The sequence below is a fragment of the Rhopalosiphum maidis genome, chromosome 4, assembly GCF_003676215.2.
Source record: "Rhopalosiphum maidis isolate BTI-1 chromosome 4, ASM367621v3, whole genome shotgun sequence".
Lineage (NCBI taxonomy): Eukaryota > Metazoa > Arthropoda > Insecta > Hemiptera > Aphididae > Rhopalosiphum > Rhopalosiphum maidis.
The window spans coordinates 44244241-44263342 of NC_040880.1; the positions used below are offsets into that span (position 1 = coordinate 44244241).

The window sequence follows — 19102 nt, forward strand, 5'->3', positions numbered from 1 at the left end:
CCGGAGACACGTACCGACTTCTGTAACACACACGTGCATTATATATATAAATCCGTTAGCCACATAAATGCCACTCCCGTATTACGTATTCAAAACCCGACGGAAAACTAGGATTTTCTCACCTTACGCCGTGTACCACGATATTAGCGTCGTAGTTGTAGTAGTCCAAGCGGTCGTATACATTATTGCATATCGTTTGAAAACTTCGTCGGTCGTCCACGGTTGTCCGTAGATATATATTTCCACGAAAAACACGAAATGCGGACATACGAGACCGCGGACTTCATCGGACCGACTGGTGCATATTATAACACTCTGTTATTATTATTTGAGTGAATTGATATGGATGATACATAACAACGCATTCGAAAAAAAAAATAAAAATATTTCAAGTAAAGTCTGGTTTACCTACATGCGAATGATAATATTAACGGGTTTTTTTTTTTTTAGAGGAAACACGTATTATTATTTTTTAAATTTCGAGTTATCCGCAGAAACAGATATAAAGTTAGTCGTCTATCAAAAATGTCGAACACTCGTTAAAAAACGTTTATTGCATGATAAACGATTGTAAATATTTTTAATATTTAGTTAGAACTTTTTTTTATACAAGATGTATCCAAAAAGATAAAATAAAATAAATTTACCTGTATGCCGAAAAAATTTTTCAAAATTGAAAAATAAGATGTATTTACTTTACAATAAGTTGTTATCAATTTTCAAAATAATTACCGATTTTTTAATAACATTTTTTAGTGACGTGATACAAATTTCTTCATATTATTTTTCTAAAAAGACGTGTAATTATTTTAGAACCAATTCAGTAACTTCAATGATTACATTAGTTTTATAATTGAATATTTTTTTTTGAAAAAGTTTGTAATGTAGGTAATAAAGAAAAAACTTTTATTTTCTTAAATCATTCAAAAGTGACACTGAGGTTATCATCTATATTTTCAACTAGCTCTGATAAAATGATACGCCATTATACCAATAAGGTTTGAAGACATTTGTGCCATGTTACTAAAAATGTATGGAGAATAATCTGCTATCATGTAGAAAAATAGATACATCCTCCTAATATATGTTAATATAATTTTTTTCTTCAAATTCCATGCATTTTATTTATTTTCCTCTACATACGAAATCTTACTTTTCGGATACGTCTTGTAGTAATCAAACGACATAAAAAATGCATTGAAATTTTAAGCATAAGACTAATATTATGATTTATAATTTAAAATCAAAATTGTTTCAATATAAAATGGTTAAGCGAAGAATTATTAGAAATAATAATTAAAGATTATAAAAACTTGAAAAATTTGAATAATTTAATAAAAAATGTTTATTATTCCAGTTTTTCTAAACTTTCGCATACTTATTGTGGATTTATATTTAATATTCAATAATGGAATATTATGATTAAATAATCAAAATATTATTAATTATCAGTTATACGACATAATATGTGTCGCATTCGTATACACCGATAAAACCTATTGGCTCTAAATCTAAAATACTAAAACAAAAAATAGCAAATATGTGAACGAGTTTGAAAAGTTACGAGCTGCAGAGCACAATAAAAATAATAGCATTAGTGTAATACACATCTTCTAATACAATACATACCTTACCTCTTACATTGTAATATTTTAAAATTTTACATATAATACATACTGCAGCAGCAAACATTTATAAACATACCTATATTATTATTATTAAAGCCTTTCGTTCACGTTTAAAATAAAAAGATTTATGTATACTATCATTGTGATATCACATAGAGAAAACATTGAATGTTTTTCCATATAAATATTATATACGTACGAGTATTATTTGTAATTATACGCGTATACCGTTATTTCCTTTATATAGGTATCTATAATATATTTTCAACGTATGATACAGAATTGAGTAAATAGTATTAATATAATATTATATTATAGTAATAGGTATGATTTCATTTAGTTATATTTTTATCATTTAACACGTATATGTAATTATTACTGTTTATAAAAAATAATGTATATAAAGTTTCTCAGCTGCATCAAAAACAATTAATTATAGATATATTTAAGTGAAAATTTGTCCGTAAAATCGTTTGTTTTAGAGATTTCTATATAGTAGTATATTTGTTCTATACATTGGTTATTAGGGGCGACCTAAGTGATGTAAAAAAAAAATTACTTTCGTAAAAAAAAAAAAAATAATAATAATATACCCGACCAAAAAACATATTTTTGTTAAGAGTGTTAACACTAAATCAACAATGGCTACCGAATCAGCCAATAGGTTTTCACAGGATCGTTACAGTTTTTATTTTCCACTATTTGGGTACTATGAGTTATTATAATAACAACAACATCCGTTATTAATAAATTTAACGAGTAAATGTAACATCATAATATCACATAAAACAGATTTCCAACGCCGCGTACACCACAAACAAAAGTTTAGACAGGCCGCGTTCCCTTCACTTCTCGAAAAGAAGTTTTTGGCACTACCGAATTGTTTTTATCATATTTTTATGTGTTATTACAACTTAATCGTGTTACTCGCGTAAGTTCAGGTCGCGCTCACTTGATGACTCGTATAGAGAAAAACCGCACAAAATAAAAGTCCACAACGAAAAAGATTTTTTGTGTGCGTGTTCGCGCCACCTAGGGAATGCGAATAGAACAAGAAACGACGTACGGGTCACGTTTCAAACAAAATAGTACTATCGCGTAAGTTACGCGTTGTTTTGAATTCAAGAATGAAGTAATTAAATTATTCAGGGCTTTTGCGCCGTTCGAATGGAAAAGTGGAAAACATCGTCTAACTTTGGTTTCCGCGTGATTTAGCTGGCACATCGTTTAGAATAACATATGCATTTTACAGATTCTTCGAGTGGCAATCCCATCCGAGAGAAGTGGATTTCGGGTGGTTTGCATTTTTTATTTAAAGCAATACTTAGTCGTGTGCTTAGAAAGTTTTTTGGTAGTTTCATAGAAATAGAAATAATACGTACCTATCATAAAGTTATTTATCCGCAAACATATCATTATAGTACTTTTATTATTATTATTAGACTATTTGAAGTATTTTAGACTACGAGTATAAAAACAATTAGTCTAAAAATTATTCAATATTATCTTAACATAATTTATATATGAGATAAATACACAAGTATTGAATTTATAAATTATAAGTTTTGTAACTAAGTTAATGAGATAATAAAAATGTAAAATTTTAATAGAAATATAAAATCCAAAACTATTTTATAATATACTCATAAAAATATAAATAAATTATGTATAATTTATTGTTTATATAATTAAGTAAGAATGGAAAGGAAAGGACTGATTAATGCAGTAAGATTTGAAAAAAATTCACATAGAAATAAATTAAGGTAATATGATAATATTGTAGTCAGAGCAAACTGAAATATAAGATAATTTCAAATTTGCTTTGGATGATAACATTTCTGGGAAAGGACGCTGTCAACATTTTATTCGAGATTAGATAGTTTTACTAGTTAGGTGATAACAGGATATAAATTTTCAGATATCAAGTTTAGTTATAAAAAATAAAATTACAATTTAGGTGTCCATGACTCACAAGGAAGGATAATCAAAAATTATTTTATTAATATTTTATTTTAAATACTAAATAGGTAATTGGTAATTTGTTTATAACTTGAGTAAGATCATTGGATAGAATATACGAGTTATGGAATTTAATCACACTATCTTCGTCAAGTTTCAACGCAGTGAATATATCTGTTGGGAGAGCAGAAACATTCCCCATTAGTAAATTAGTAATTTAGTAGAATATTTAGAGTACGTTATGATTTGGTGATTTAATGAAGACATAATACCCACGTTGTAAATAAAAACTACACTAGATGAATTGATAAAACAAATTACATAAGTAACAGTGGTGTAGTGATATTATAATGAACATATCATGCATGTGGCCCGTGAAGCACGTGGGTCAACGCCAAACTGAATCTTATAGATATAAAATTTAAATTTTTTTCGTAAACACGCGTGACTACAATTATTTATATCAACGACATTGAGGTATGACTTAGATTTAACTATTACATACAAATATTATTTCGTGTTTATTTCCGTATTTTTTTGATATCATTGCAAAGATAAATAATAGTAAAATAATATTTTAATTCTAAAATATGATACTCGTATATTATTTTAATTCGAATACGACTTCATCATTAAGATTTTTGTCAGTACAAAAAGTATTTAAGTCATTATATCAGGTTTAATGGTAACTTGTAAGTGCAGATAAATTGAATTCTTTCTAGAATCGAAACATTTTAGACCTTAAGTCCACAAAAAGATCTTTGGATAAATTATTTGTACTCAAAATAATGAATTGTACAATTTGACTGTCTTCCAACCTATAAAATTGAAAAATGAGTCTGACACTCTGAATTTTTTTTTTTTTTGCATAAAATATGACGTGAAAATACATAAATAATATTTATTATGATGACCTCATATATTCTTACTATTGTGTTTTAAGGCACATTTATTTTGTATAGAACAAACCGTAACGCCCGTAACTCTAAAGATTATTATTGCTTATACAGGCTAAGGTGATTTTATACAACAGGGTATGGAAGTACTGAACTGAAACTGAACACTCATCTCTTTTGCTAAATCCGGCGGAAGTATAAGTAGTGCATTGTTATATTTCGAAATCAACGTTTAATAAATTGCATTCAAAGTTCGACTTTGAGCCGTATATATAGGCTATAAAGCTTCGCTACGACAACGCTTGCTAATACTTATCAACATTATCTACAGTTGTATTTTATATAGGTCATTAAGAAGGTATTATTTTCGGATAATCGTCTATGAATATTGAGTACATTGCAATTAACGCATTTAATATTACCCTAACACTAAACGAAATATAAATGGTTATTATTACGTTTGTTTGTGTTCCATGCATAATTTAATATAGCAAAAGTCCTCTGTTTAATATGTACAATTTTTATAAACATAATTTACAAATGTATTTAATATCGTTACTCGTTATTATGTTATGCTAATATTTAAAATTAAACCTACTATACAGAGAATTAATATATATATATACTTATTAAAAAAATTGAGATTAGAGTAAAATTAAATTTATTTAACATATTTTACAATTATATTTCATATTGATATTTAAACTTGTTTAATTAATATTTTCATTAATTATTTGATTGATCAATGGATAAAGATTATGATGTTATTTATAATATTATAGTAAAATTGTTGAACAAATAGCTAGAGTTTTAGAGACTGAATTATAAATTTGATGTTAAGCACATGAAAAACCTTAATACAAATGTCTAATGCTCTTATAGGAGAGACAACTTTATACTTTATGCCATCAAGAACAAAAACTTTTATTTCACGAGGCTCTCAGTTGTCCCAACAATTAAAAGACAAATTTTGTTTGTATTATCAACATTTCTTAAATTTCTATTTCTGTTTATGCTACCTTAATAAAACTATTCTGAGAGTTCTGATTGAGTATTTTAAGATGGTTTTTTTATTCCTTGCAAGTTGATTTACAACTTTTTGTTGTTGGTGTTAAAATAACACAATCATGCAACTTTTAGAACTCGAAAAGTAGAAAACTTATGAAAATTTATTCTTTAAAAGAAAGTAAGTATGAATAAGTTTTATCAAATATTTAAAAATGATATAAAAAAAAGTGGATCATAGTTTTAAAATATATTGAACTTACTTTCAGTTATTTGACTGTTTTCTATCATATTATATAATAATAATAATTGTATAATACTTTTTATTGGTTGAGTATTTCAACCTTTGATTTTTATAATGGTAAACAAGAGATAGCAATGATAGGTACCTTTAACACACAAATGAAGCACTTAATATAATATAATAAAAATATTAATATATAGTATGTACTATGTAGTACAATTAAATACAAATACTTACAGTTAGATTTTTCTACTGTTAAATATGTAAATCACTGTAAAATATAAAACACGAGCACTGTGAAAACAAGCGATACGAAAAGGTCAGTAAATAAGTGATAACCACGTTAAAAACTTCTTGGTTAGCGATGCTTTCAGGCGCTCGGAACGAAATATTGTTAAATTAATAAAGCTATTGTTGAATTAATAAAATTGCTCTTCAGATGCGAAGAAAATTGGATTTATAATTATATATTTAGAGCAGGTATAAACTGAAATATTGATAACTTAACAGTCACTTTTAATTTGTTATTTAATAAATTTCACTTCTCTGGTTTAAAAAAACAAAATATTAAAATATGTAATATTATATTGTTGTTAAAATGACAAATTTGTTTTATTATACGTTCAGAATAATAAAATATTTTTTTGTTATTTCAACAACAACGCATTCTTGATTAACTCAAACGATTTATTTTTGATGAAATTTAATAAAAGTTTTCTGTTAATTTCGCCTTGGTTTTTTTCTTTCTGCGTTATTTAATACATTTATGCATGTCGTATAATTTATTTAATTTTTTTTTACTGACAGTGACATCTGAAAAAAGTTTTATTTTTAATTATGTCAAAAACGTTTATTACATGAATACCTTTTTGTGAATGTATACATTTTTTTACCATGTCAGTTTTATACTGATTTTTTAATCTTTTCACGACATCAAAACCAGATAGTCACGATGAAAACTCATCACCTACGGGTCATTACGGTACACGCAAAAGTCTGTTTATATTTTATTGTTTTTTTTTTTTTTTTTTTTGTTAACATAGGAAATAAAGGAATGATATATGAGTATAACGGACGGGCTTATTGAGAGACGATCAGAATGAAAAACCGCCTGCAATTGGCCTCGTAAAGTCGGTGTACATCTGCCACTGCAGGTGTCGGGTATAACTCTATATATAGGTACACCTTTACACCCACGTGAACATCATCGTCCGGTTATAAACTCCTTAGTTATACGCATACACGGGTAATATTCAGGAGACCCTTTAAAATGACCATCTACTATAGCACACCTTATTCGTTTACGGAAAAATAAAATGAATAAAAAAAAAAAAAGAGAGAAAATTTAAATCAATTGCACACATCAGTTGTCGAATATTAAAAACGAAAATACATGCGACTTGCTTATTGCATCGCTGTTAATATCTGGAAACACTTAGCTTGGTGTATTAATAATTAGGATATTTATTAAATGCTCTAAACGTTACATAAGATACCTTTAAGATGAGTACTATACAATAGTATACAACGCACCAAGTATTGCGTCACAAGCACATTACAAAAAAATCTCTAAAAATGTAATTTATTATAAAGATTTATTTTTTCGTATAATTTTATAAGTAATATTTTTAAAAGCAATTTCAAATTTTATATTTTCTGGTTCTTTATTAAAAGGCACAAGACTAAGTAATTAATATAATTGTTTATAGGTATTCGTTTCTGTACGATACAACATATATTTTAATATGGTCTTATATTTCGTGATCTGCGAGATGTATTAAATATCGTATTAAAAATCGCCTTAAAAGCAAAATTATTTGAAATTTGCCGCTATTAATCGCATAATCTACAATAAATCGTTGAATTTATCAGTTTGAAAAGGAACGAAATGTTTTATTGCTCGAAGTCGGCGTGTTCGAAAAACAATGTTTTAGAGCACTCAGAAAAAAATGTGAAAACCACGTGCTATTAATAACTAGATATTATGAGTATTAAAACGTAGACGCGTCATAATATGTATATATCATACGACCCCGCCGCAATCCTTCTCGCCTTATGACTCCTGTCATCGACACGTGCGTGTGCGGTACTCGAGCCGGTCCGCGTCTGTGTACCCTTTTGTAATGATAATATTACATTTTAAACGCCTACGCGAGAAAATATTGACTGAATCCGACGTACAGCTGCGGTCGAACGCCGCGAAAAAAGCTATACAGTATACGATATATTATTATATGCGGCGTGTATCTACAGTGTTCTAGTTTGTGTATCGCGAGCGGCGCGCACACATCATAATACGACCACTGATAATAATATTAATATTACATATGTGCTATTTGCCGTTTATTTTTTGCCGTTTCAAACGGGTGTATATCATCTAAAAATATTCATCGATCTAATCGCCACCGCGGCATACTGCGCACGCTAGCTGATGCTTAATACGATATATATATATATATATATATTATGCACACAAATATTTTGCGTGGATAGAGTAATCGCTTCAGTTTTGTACGTGACACGGTAGTGCGAAGACTGTGGACGTACACACGATCATGTACACAAGACATGACGTTATAATAAAGTCGTCATTATTAATATGCGTCGTCGTTCATGGTATCGACAAAATTGCACACGTGTGATTTTTGCCGTAGAATCGTATAGGTACTTGCAATATTTCGTACTTTTATAAAAAAAAAAAAAAAAAAAAAAAATGATAGTAATATATTATAAACACCGATCAGAAATTTCGTCCTTTGGCGAGTCAAATCACGGATCGGGATGAAAAACCAGAGACTACCGCGCACGTATGTATAATATGTCGACGTTGTATATATTTGAGTGTTGCTGATTTGGAGAAAAATTCAGTGAAAATAAGTCAGTTAGTGTGGGTGAATTATTATCATTACAGAGTGTAAATACGTAGCTACTTAAACTGTTATCAGGTACATAATTTATAATAGCTATAACTGTAGAATATATTTTTTTATTTTTTAGTTATTTTTTTTTGCTAAAAAATAAAATTTTTATGCAGTGCTTATAACCCATGTACAGTGTAGACACAAATGCTGAATTGTTTTCTTATAATTTCATTAAGTTAAAAGAAATCCATGTACGTGTCTTGAATTCCAATCACTGATACTCGATCAAATTACATATTACGTTATATTACGTGTATCACTTTTACCTGCACCTTTATACAAATAATACGTATAATAAGCTAAAATCAACTTAATTAAAACTTGATTGCTCAATCATCAATCGTTTATGATTAGTGTAGTACGTTAAGTTTCAATAATATTAAAATAAGTTATTCAAGTATATTTGTTAGATTTAATAGTAAAATTTTTGGTTGGATATTTTATTAGCATAATATTATGTGGTATCATATTTTGGCTAAATGCAGCATTATTGAAGAACAGAAGTATGTGAATTACTCTGTATATCAAGTGCCCTCTTGTTGGATGGCAAAAAAAAGATTGAATATGAATATTCGGTTTTTTTTTTTCGTCGTCTAACAATTATTAATTTTCAAATCTATTTTGTTACATTTTTTTTAATTGCGATGGACAGTTTTATGATAAACCATACAATATTTTACTTTATTATAAGTTAATAATATAAGTGAACAAATAAAAAATGACATTATTGACTTGGTAAATTCATAATATGTAAAGTCAAATATATTTATAATTTTCATAGCACGGATATTGTACTTGAAAAATAATTCGCGTCATCGATTAGACATTGATAAGCACTTAAGTACTTTTGACATAAGTGTTGGGCGTCATACAATATAAGCGTCGTCACTGTCCAGTGGAAAACCCGATTCGTAAATGGTTTCGCGCATCGGGAGTGATAGAATAACTGCAGAGTATTATACTACAATACTAATATAACGCGTCACACACAACGTATACGGTTTTTGAAGTATTATAATTAATTTATCACTTTGAACTTTGAAGTAATACCGCCGTTCTACGACTTTACATACGATAGAGTTTTCGTTTTGCGGATAACGGGAGAAGTTGAAATTCTATTTGCCGAGAGTGTTTTTAATTCCGTCCCATACCGACTGCAGTTGTTATTAACTTTAAACGTCTATTACAGAAGCCGTTCTATACAATAGTAAATGTATAGAGTTAAATATTGTGCAATAACTCGAAATGGGATAGCAGTTATAATTTCATTCGAACTAATTAAATTATGTGATGATCTCTGTGTTTATTTAATTAAAACGATTTGTGTTGTACAGTTTTATGTTCACAGTTTCTGGTTATTCAATGGTACCCTTAGTCATTTTGTGTTAACAATGGTCCGCTTGATGATTATTATTATTAGTATTATGAATCCAAACGAACATCTCAGACAAAATATATTAAAAATATTCATATAAATTTGTCTCATCTATACCTACCGTTTTTAGTTTGGCTATATCATCATAGTCGAAATGCACTGATGATTATAATTTTATACCTGTCAAGGTATCAAATTATACGAACTCTTAACTCGTTATTAAATTTATTGATACCGAACTGCCACTTCGAAAATAGAAGACGAACGGTGTATTGCCTATAAGATATTTGGGTCGATTAAATCTCATAAGCAACATTGGGGGTTTTATTTTATTTACTATTTTGTTTCTGTATAATTTATCTTCGCTTTTTATAAACTATAAAAGCACAATGTTGTGAAGTTAAGATATTTATAATCAATATGAATGTATAATACGTCATATAATAAAAACATATTATAAAATATAATAATAATTCCGTCTCGTCGAAAGATAAATGAAACTTGTCAGTCATCAGTAAAACAGGATCAGTAATAAATTCCCGTAATACTTTTTTTTACAGAAAGACGTTATCTAAACGAAACATGCGTAATAAAACCGTCAAATGTGTCATTGACCGTGCCAATTCTGCGTCACCGCCACTGCGTATACTATTACTGCGGCTTGCAGGTGCGTGCGCGCGGCTCAGACCTAATAATATGTGGTAAAGCTCATTAGGCCACCAAAACGTGTAATTGTAAAATATTACGAGTTTATTATTATATCATACACATTTATTTGTAGGTACGTGTTTAAGTCTTCCCGCGTGTGCTTAACCGCATTTATCGAATTGATCCGTGCACAATGCGCGTTATGACTATCATAATCGTGTGTAATGGTTTTAATTATAATCTAATAGTTGGACTATCTATTTTAGTTCTTCAGAATTTTCTAAAAGTACATGATATACTCGTATTTTTCATATATAGTTTTTACATAAGTGTATCTATTCCGACTTCGTATGAAACTATTAACGCCACCATCTATCATAGGCATCGTTGTTTCGAATACACGAATATGAGTCGAATGGCAGTACAAGTTAAACTTCGAAAACCGAAACGCGTACAATGTTATTTTTATTATATTCGACATAATCAATCGTTAATATCGTTTAAAAATGGTTTAAATTAATCGCACCAAACCTTAATTATAATTTTACACTAAAATATTAAAATATTGCTTAATTGGATCCGATTCAAATGTTAACAAATCGTTTTACAGGCAATTAGAACTGTGCCGTTTATTACTCTAGATCTATTTCTGAATTTTGCGGAAAAAAATAGTAATATATGTTTTATTATTATTGCGAGAAAGAGGCCAGAATGAGACCCTCTTGATCGCCACGGACCGTGAACGAATATGTACAAAAATAAATCTGGATCATCCACCAATTCATTATACAGACACGAAAGTGTCTACCCACTAAAATATCAGTCAGTGCTCCGAGGTCGTTGTCGTTTATGTGCATTCGGAATTCGTATCCATATTTTAACATAATAATGTCAAAAGGTTTGTATACACCGGAAATACAAAAATCTGTATCGTTACCGCTCATGGAATAGGAATAAACACGGTAAAGTAATTCATAGTCATTATTATACACTGATAAAATAACCTATGATAAATTATTAAAAAAAAAAATTACTAGATTTATGACTTGAACTAAGATTTCAATTAACAGATGGTTATTTTATACATCACTTATCAATATTCATTTATTTTTATTTCGTTATGTATTAGTATATTTACTAAAAAATAGTGTTTTAAATAAGTATACTAATAAAAAGATTAATTGTACCTAATGGCAATATATAAAGGTTACATTTCATCATTTCAGAATACATAAACAATTATTAAAATAAAGTTTGCTGTGATAATTTGCTATAATAATATGCAATTGTACAACTTATTGAAGTAATTTTAAAATAAAAAAATAAATTAAATTCATTTTTTTTTTAATGTATTCTATAATAAAATATTATAAATTATAATATGCAACTCATTCTAATGATTGATATAATAGTTTTAGACACTTTGCTATCATTGTAAACAAAATCTATAAAAAATAAAAATTGTAGACTCTTTTTTAGAACTTTCCTAAGCATCCAATGTCTCTGTGTTTGACATATTGTATTTATATGCACTAAAATAAAAATGTTTAAAATTAAAACATTCTCAAAAATACTGAGAATTAAAATAACTATACTAACATTGTGTTTAATAGATAGATTATGTAACTCTTTTCATAAATTCTATTACCTTGTGTGTAAAATGATTGCATCTATAAATAATTGTTGGTACTGCGTATTGCGTTTATTAATATTATTTATTAAAAAATTATCAGAATTAGTATATTATAATGCTGCCTAATTTGACATAATTAATGGATACTAATAACAACGCTGATATCAACCATAATTTTGGGTATGTAACATTATATTTAATAAAAATAATGTGAGGAAAATGATGGAACGTAAAACGTTCTACTATAATCTATCTATTGAATTATACTCAATACAATATAGTCCCACTTGAATACTACAAATTTAAAGTTTAAACATAAAACTTTGTGTAACTACTATCCCGACAAAGTATCTCCAATAGGGGGTATCTTCAATCCGTTATTCCTGTGCTATTTATTATTGTATCAATTAAGCGTATTGTTCAAATCATAATAACTAATAACAGATTGCTAAAAAATAAATTGTCTATGTTAAAAATAAGACAAAACTATCAGTCAAATAATATTATCGATATAATATTGTAAACTGCTTTAACAGTCTTAAAACTTGGAAAAGAAAAAAAAAGAGTGATATACATTTCCTAACGTTAAAATGTCCATAAAAAAGCCAATATTTTTTCGAAATAGTATATAGTGTTCACAGAAGATATAAATCCAAATTTTTATGCGTTGATGACAATACTTTATTGGAACGTAATAAATTATTAAGGAGCCGTCGGTGGGCTTACGTAGGCGCGTTCCGTACAATTTATAACTGATGTACATGTTACAAAGCATCCACTATATACTCTCGTTTCTCGTTACCGAACACGACTTCGTCGGCTATAATTTAAAATAACAATATGAAATGTACTACAGCAGTACTCGGCTGTTTATATATTATACTGTTTCGAATCACATGCATACATAATACACTCTTATATATACATTTATATATATTATATAATATGGACTTCATACATATTTCGAACAGAAGATATTGAGCGTCGGACATACTCGTAATGTATATATACACTATGGGTTATCGTCTCACTTGCCAAACTATTTTTTTCCTCCGAAAATCTCATCCGATCTTCCTTGTCGTCCAGTGATTGATAACACCATCGCCACCGCTACGCCATGTCTTCTTCCGGCCTGACAAAGCTCGTCCCAAACAGCCCCCCTCACGTACACCCGCGCACACCCGTTCGTACGCCGCCGCCTCGAGCCCGTTCAAATGATGTATCGACGTGCCTCCACGCTCCCCGCTACCTACCTTGTGAGCATCCGTTAATGGAAAACGGCCTAAATAGTACGATTCGCCATCGGTCGATTTCACCGCATTGGTCGTCTTTTTTTTTTGAGAGAGAGAGAGAGAGTACATTAGTATGTAGTACGATGTACATATATATACCTACCCTATATAGGTATATTTTAAAAGCATACTTATACCACTATAAAGCTTGAGTTATACTTATACGTATGATTTATTTTTTAAATAGCATACATGTCAGATTTTAAGTGGAGCGATAAATGTATCGATTTTAAAATAATGTGTGTTTCTTTTTATTTTTCTTTCTATTCGTCAGCGCTCTTTGATGCTGTAAAAATGCTTTGTTTTAAATTACGAATGTGGTTTGTGGTGGCTAATTCGACGTAGTCCGTACTTTGGAGGGTCAAAAGAAAAATATTCACAATAATTTTCAAAATATCCGTAAAAAAACAATAACACAATTAAGGAAAAACTGGAATTTCTATGCAAAACCAATTGAATTTGATTTTGTTTTTTAACATAACACAAAAATGAACAACTGTAGAAACTTACCAAACTATCTATTTTCACATTTTGATTTAATAGAGATAGTGTTAAGACTTTTATAATTATATTTATTTAAATTGAATAATAAATAGATGGTAAAAATAAATGATTATTGATTAAACATTGTTAATAATCAGGCGAAACCATCCGGTTACTAACTATTATTTTCTTTTTTTAACGAAGAAGGATTGCAGTTGTCTGGGTAGCAATTCTGTATACACACAGGTAGAAATTTGAATGTAACTGAAAAAATAAATTCATCTTATATTTAGAAGTCTATGATAAATTAAAATTTTTCCAAGACAACGTATATAATACAATATTATATTACATAATTACAATCTTCCAGTATCAATATAATAAAATAATGCTCCATCTTCTAAAAAGTATTAATTATTTTACAATAACTTATTTCAGTTTTATATTTTCACGCTGCAGGTTTAATAAAATCTTCTTAAATTTCAACATGATAAAGTTTTATGTTTAATCATATTATTTTACTTATTTAAATTTAGCTCTGTTAACAGACTTTTTCATTCTAAAAATAATTTTTTAACCATTAAACACGTAATTTATTATGATGAACAAATACACATATCACTATGTTATTAAAATAATATAATTTAATAACATAAATTATTTGTATTGCCACTAACACATACATACATTCACACATACGATTGAATTAGCATACAATTTGGATTGTGTGAAAATTGTCTACGCATATAGTCTACACATAGAATATGCAAATATTAATTATATATTATGCAAATTGTACACAAGTGTACCATCCACGAACAATCTAAATATTTTTTTTAATACAGCAAATTGTTGTATTTTTTATTTTTTTATTTTTTTTTTTTTTTGATAAAGCAATAATAAAGACCGTCAGTCAATAAGATAATAATAAATTGTTTTGATTCCGTTACAACTAAAACCAATTCTCATCTGCTGGAGAGGTGGAGAGAAGTGAGAAATTAACTTATAAAGTTTAACTTGGATCAACCGGAAAACGTAGTTCGTAATAAATTCATCAGAGTACGACGATGACGAATTTTATCAAATTACGAAACCTCTTTTCTCGCCACAGTGCGACGAGTAGCGATAGACGATTTGCTCGGCTAATTCAATCGCTGACCATCCCACGACGAGCCAAAACGACCGTAGTAATTTCTGTTCGCGAAACTGCAGTGAATAGGTCTTAGTGGTCACGTTTTACTAACTGTATTACAATATATAGAAGTATAGAACTCACTGTAGTCTTTTTGAGGTCTTTTCGGTTCACGTTTAAATTGTTTCAAAAGTTTCGTCCCCGTGCTTGGTGTTTTTGAACTATTTGACATGATTTCACGTTAACTTATTGATTAATAATCACCACGATGATGATGCGTTGGTAGAAAAAAAAATAATCAACATATTATATAAATAATATGTACGTCATATTTGTTTAAAAACTCACAAAAATTTAAATATTCACTATTCAAACCGATTATAGTGACAAGTAAAAAAAAAAAGAAATATTGTCACAGTATATAGATACTATTATTATATTATATTATAGCTATAATTCACATTAATTAATATAATATTATGTTAAGTAAATATTTTGAAAACAACTGAATCGAATTAAAATATATGTATGAGTTTTATTACAAAAACCTCAACATAATGTATCAATTTCTATGGAAATTGTGTATGTTTAAAGATTTAAAGTGTAAAACCAATTACATTTCCAATTATATTCATTAATTTATGGATAACAGGGCCGGATCTGGGGGAGTGCTAAGATAACGTCTTATAAAAATAACATTTATACATTTCATAATATAAATTGTACATGTATACAATGCGCAAACTAAGCCGAAAAATAAGACGAACAGACGCTGGTTTTAAATCGTATGGTATTTTTTAAATATAATTATCGCAGTTAGTGATGGATTTAAGTTTATTTCTATATATTTATACGCTGATTAGTCGATCGTCACTATGTTATGTTTTAGACGTTTTAGTTAACTGCTGAGTTCTGATATATTCGGTTTTTATTGTAGGGCTCTACAATTGATACATAATACAAGTATGGCCCGTGTCGGTATCAAAAGCGCACAACGGATCAAAATTACTAAACAATAATTGTTTAACGTAGTTGTTTAACATTGCCTTTGGTAGACAGTGAATCGTTTTCACCGAAAATTGTTTTCCAGTATTAAACCAGAATATTGTATTGTAACGAAAAATCAAACGAAACAACAACGTGTTATTAGTTATTGTTACATCACGTACACTGGATAATTCTAATACTACACTATCTATATATAGCCTATATATTGTAGTATATGAATATACACGTGTTTGAATTGATTAAAGGTCCTACATTATATTCTGTTCTGTTGAAGTTTTGAACCAATGTTTAAATAAATAATATAAATAATAATAATATTAATAATAATAGCATCACAATGAGTTGGTATTATTTTTTTTTTTTGCGTTTATTGTCATAATGCAATTGAAATGGTTGTTCATGAATTATTAGTTTTCAGTGAACGTAATATGTCCCTACTGTTATATTGTTATATTCTGTGTTAAAACTAGCAACTTTTAAATAATATATATGTAAATTATATGCATTATAATAATAGTATGATGTGCTATCAGACGGTCAAAATTTTGTAAGCACCTACGTTATACCTGTGTTATACATAATATATTTGCCAGATGGAACAAAAAGTTTGGAAAAACTTTGTAAAAGCAGATTTATAGTTTTCAAAAGGCTCGTGTTCCCGGTATTTAAATTGTATACAGATCGTACCTTCATATTATGATTACTAATTAAATATAGCTTCTAAAATTTTCAAACGTCCAAAGTGTGTAATATTTCCAAGTGACCTACATGTTTTTGTACTACTATAAACACATTTTATTGACCTAAATTACGTATTATGGAAGGGTTTCCGGAATATAGTTAATGTATAGTAGCAAATTACGTTTACAGTGGAAATACATAAAAATGAACCATTTTAATTGCCTCTGGACGATGAAAAGATTATAATGATATCAAGACGGGTTTTTAAATTCAATTGCCGGGTAAAAGTAATGGTTGCATAAATATAGTGGTGATAAAATACAATTTACATCAATGCAATGAAAAACTAAAAATACCCCAGAGAACTCGTTCTGTTATATTATTATATAAGGTTTTGAGTATATTTTTTCATTGAGTTGATCACTGTAATATATGTGTTAAATTTGAATTCGATGAAAAATCATTCGGTATATATTACAGTAATAATGCATATCTTGGGCCCAGAAGTCAAAAATAAAAGGTTAATTAAAAAAATACAACAATAACGTCATACGTATATATTATTATAAAATCAATTTATTATATAAAAAAATTATTATTATTATAACCAAAAATTACTATTTCATATTCATTGTATCGACTATACAATTATCGTAAAAAAGTATAATCAATTGATCAATACATTTATCAACAAAATACAATTTTTGTAAATAATAGCACCATCGTTTTGTTTTTGTCTTTAAAACTTGAAGCGGCTTATTTTGTATACTGAACCAAATTTTCTTCTAATAAAAAATCTTATAGATGTCATTTAGAACTAAAACATTCTAAGTAAAAAATAAATTTCCTATCAACTCGGTATAACACCGTGTTATTTTTTATATTAAGACTAAAAAATATATTTATTGTATTATATACTCGCAAAATAAAATGTATCATCCAAAAAGTTTACACACAAAGACTTTCGAAACACACGATCTACCACAAAAACATTTTAAAACCGATATGTTCTCATAGCGTTTTTCTCAAAATATGCCAAAAATCAGAAGAGACGAATATATATTTTATTGTTTTCGAATAATTTATTCTTACTTTATTTTAAGTCTCCCAAGAACATAGCAAGCCGCACAGGCAAAGAGTCGAATTTATTTCGAGTACCAGCGATTTCACCGCCAACCACTGAGTACAAGCGAAGTGGGTGAGTCGAAGAATATTATAATAGCTGGACGTCAACGAACTCTAACCTCCGGGGTAAGCCGGAATGCGACCTCAGTAATATTTCCGAGTCCCCCGTGTCTGCGAAATCCGCGGTAGTGAAATACCCGAGCTACAGCGGTTTAATAGTTGATCGCTTTAATAGATTCGATCGCCGATCGCCGATAGGATTGTTGTTGCGCGTACACCCTCCCGTGTCCTATATCTTATATTCGCGAGCTTTGGCGTCGCAAAACCAATAGCTTATGGTTTCACTGGTAGTAAACAGTTCGGTATCCATGCGGGACTGTCGGTGTTCGTATCACTAATAGTTTTGTAGATGCAATGGACATATGGGCTAAAACCTGAGAACCCCCTCCATCCCGTGTTTCTTAAAAAAGTCTCATATATATATAAATAGACATAGAATATTTCCATTTTGTTTTTAAATATAATAATTTGTACAATTTGCTCTATGAGTTGTGAAATTTGACAAGGATTCATGTATTCCCTCCCCAAATAACCACTACATATACGTATTATCATTATTATTACATTTAGGTATACATAAGGAAGATAAATATAATAATATGTTATATTTAATCCAATATCCCAACTGCAAATGTTTTGTACAGTGTACAATGGACATAATATTACATATTTTTTTATATTATTATATTGGTTCTATCCAATAATGAATTTATCCCCTGCTTACGTAGTAAAGTATAATAAATAAATAGAAAACATATATTTATATATATATATAATAATAATATGATAATGTTATTCATATTAAACAGTATTATTTCTTGATTAAATTGAATTTTACTGTAGGTTTATACGTAATAGCATATTAAATTTCAAAATAAATAGGTATCGTATTATGGTAATTCTCGTGTATGTTTTCTAATGTATAACAATAATGAATTTCAACTGTTTTAACTTTTTTATTTATATTCAAGTATCCATTATACTAAAACATGATACCGCAAGTCACTGTAAT

At 28.5% G+C, this 19102-nt stretch overlaps 1 protein-coding gene across 4 annotated transcripts in view; it reads left to right on the top strand.

Annotated features, from left to right (window-relative positions):
- Window positions 1-19102, top strand: part of LOC113555607 (potassium voltage-gated channel protein Shaw-like) — a 185168-nt gene that overhangs the window by 83167 nt on the left and 82899 nt on the right. The window contains exon 1 of one of the 4 annotated variants that reach the window (XM_026960065.2): window positions 8423-8539. The exons of 2 other annotated variants lie outside the window; for them this stretch is intronic. The gene's annotated coding sequence lies outside the window, so the exon portion shown is untranslated. Of the gene's footprint in view, window positions 1-8422; window positions 8540-11529; window positions 11639-19102 lie in introns of those variants that run through there. One more of the 4 variants, XM_026960066.2, reaches the window with a different exon arrangement.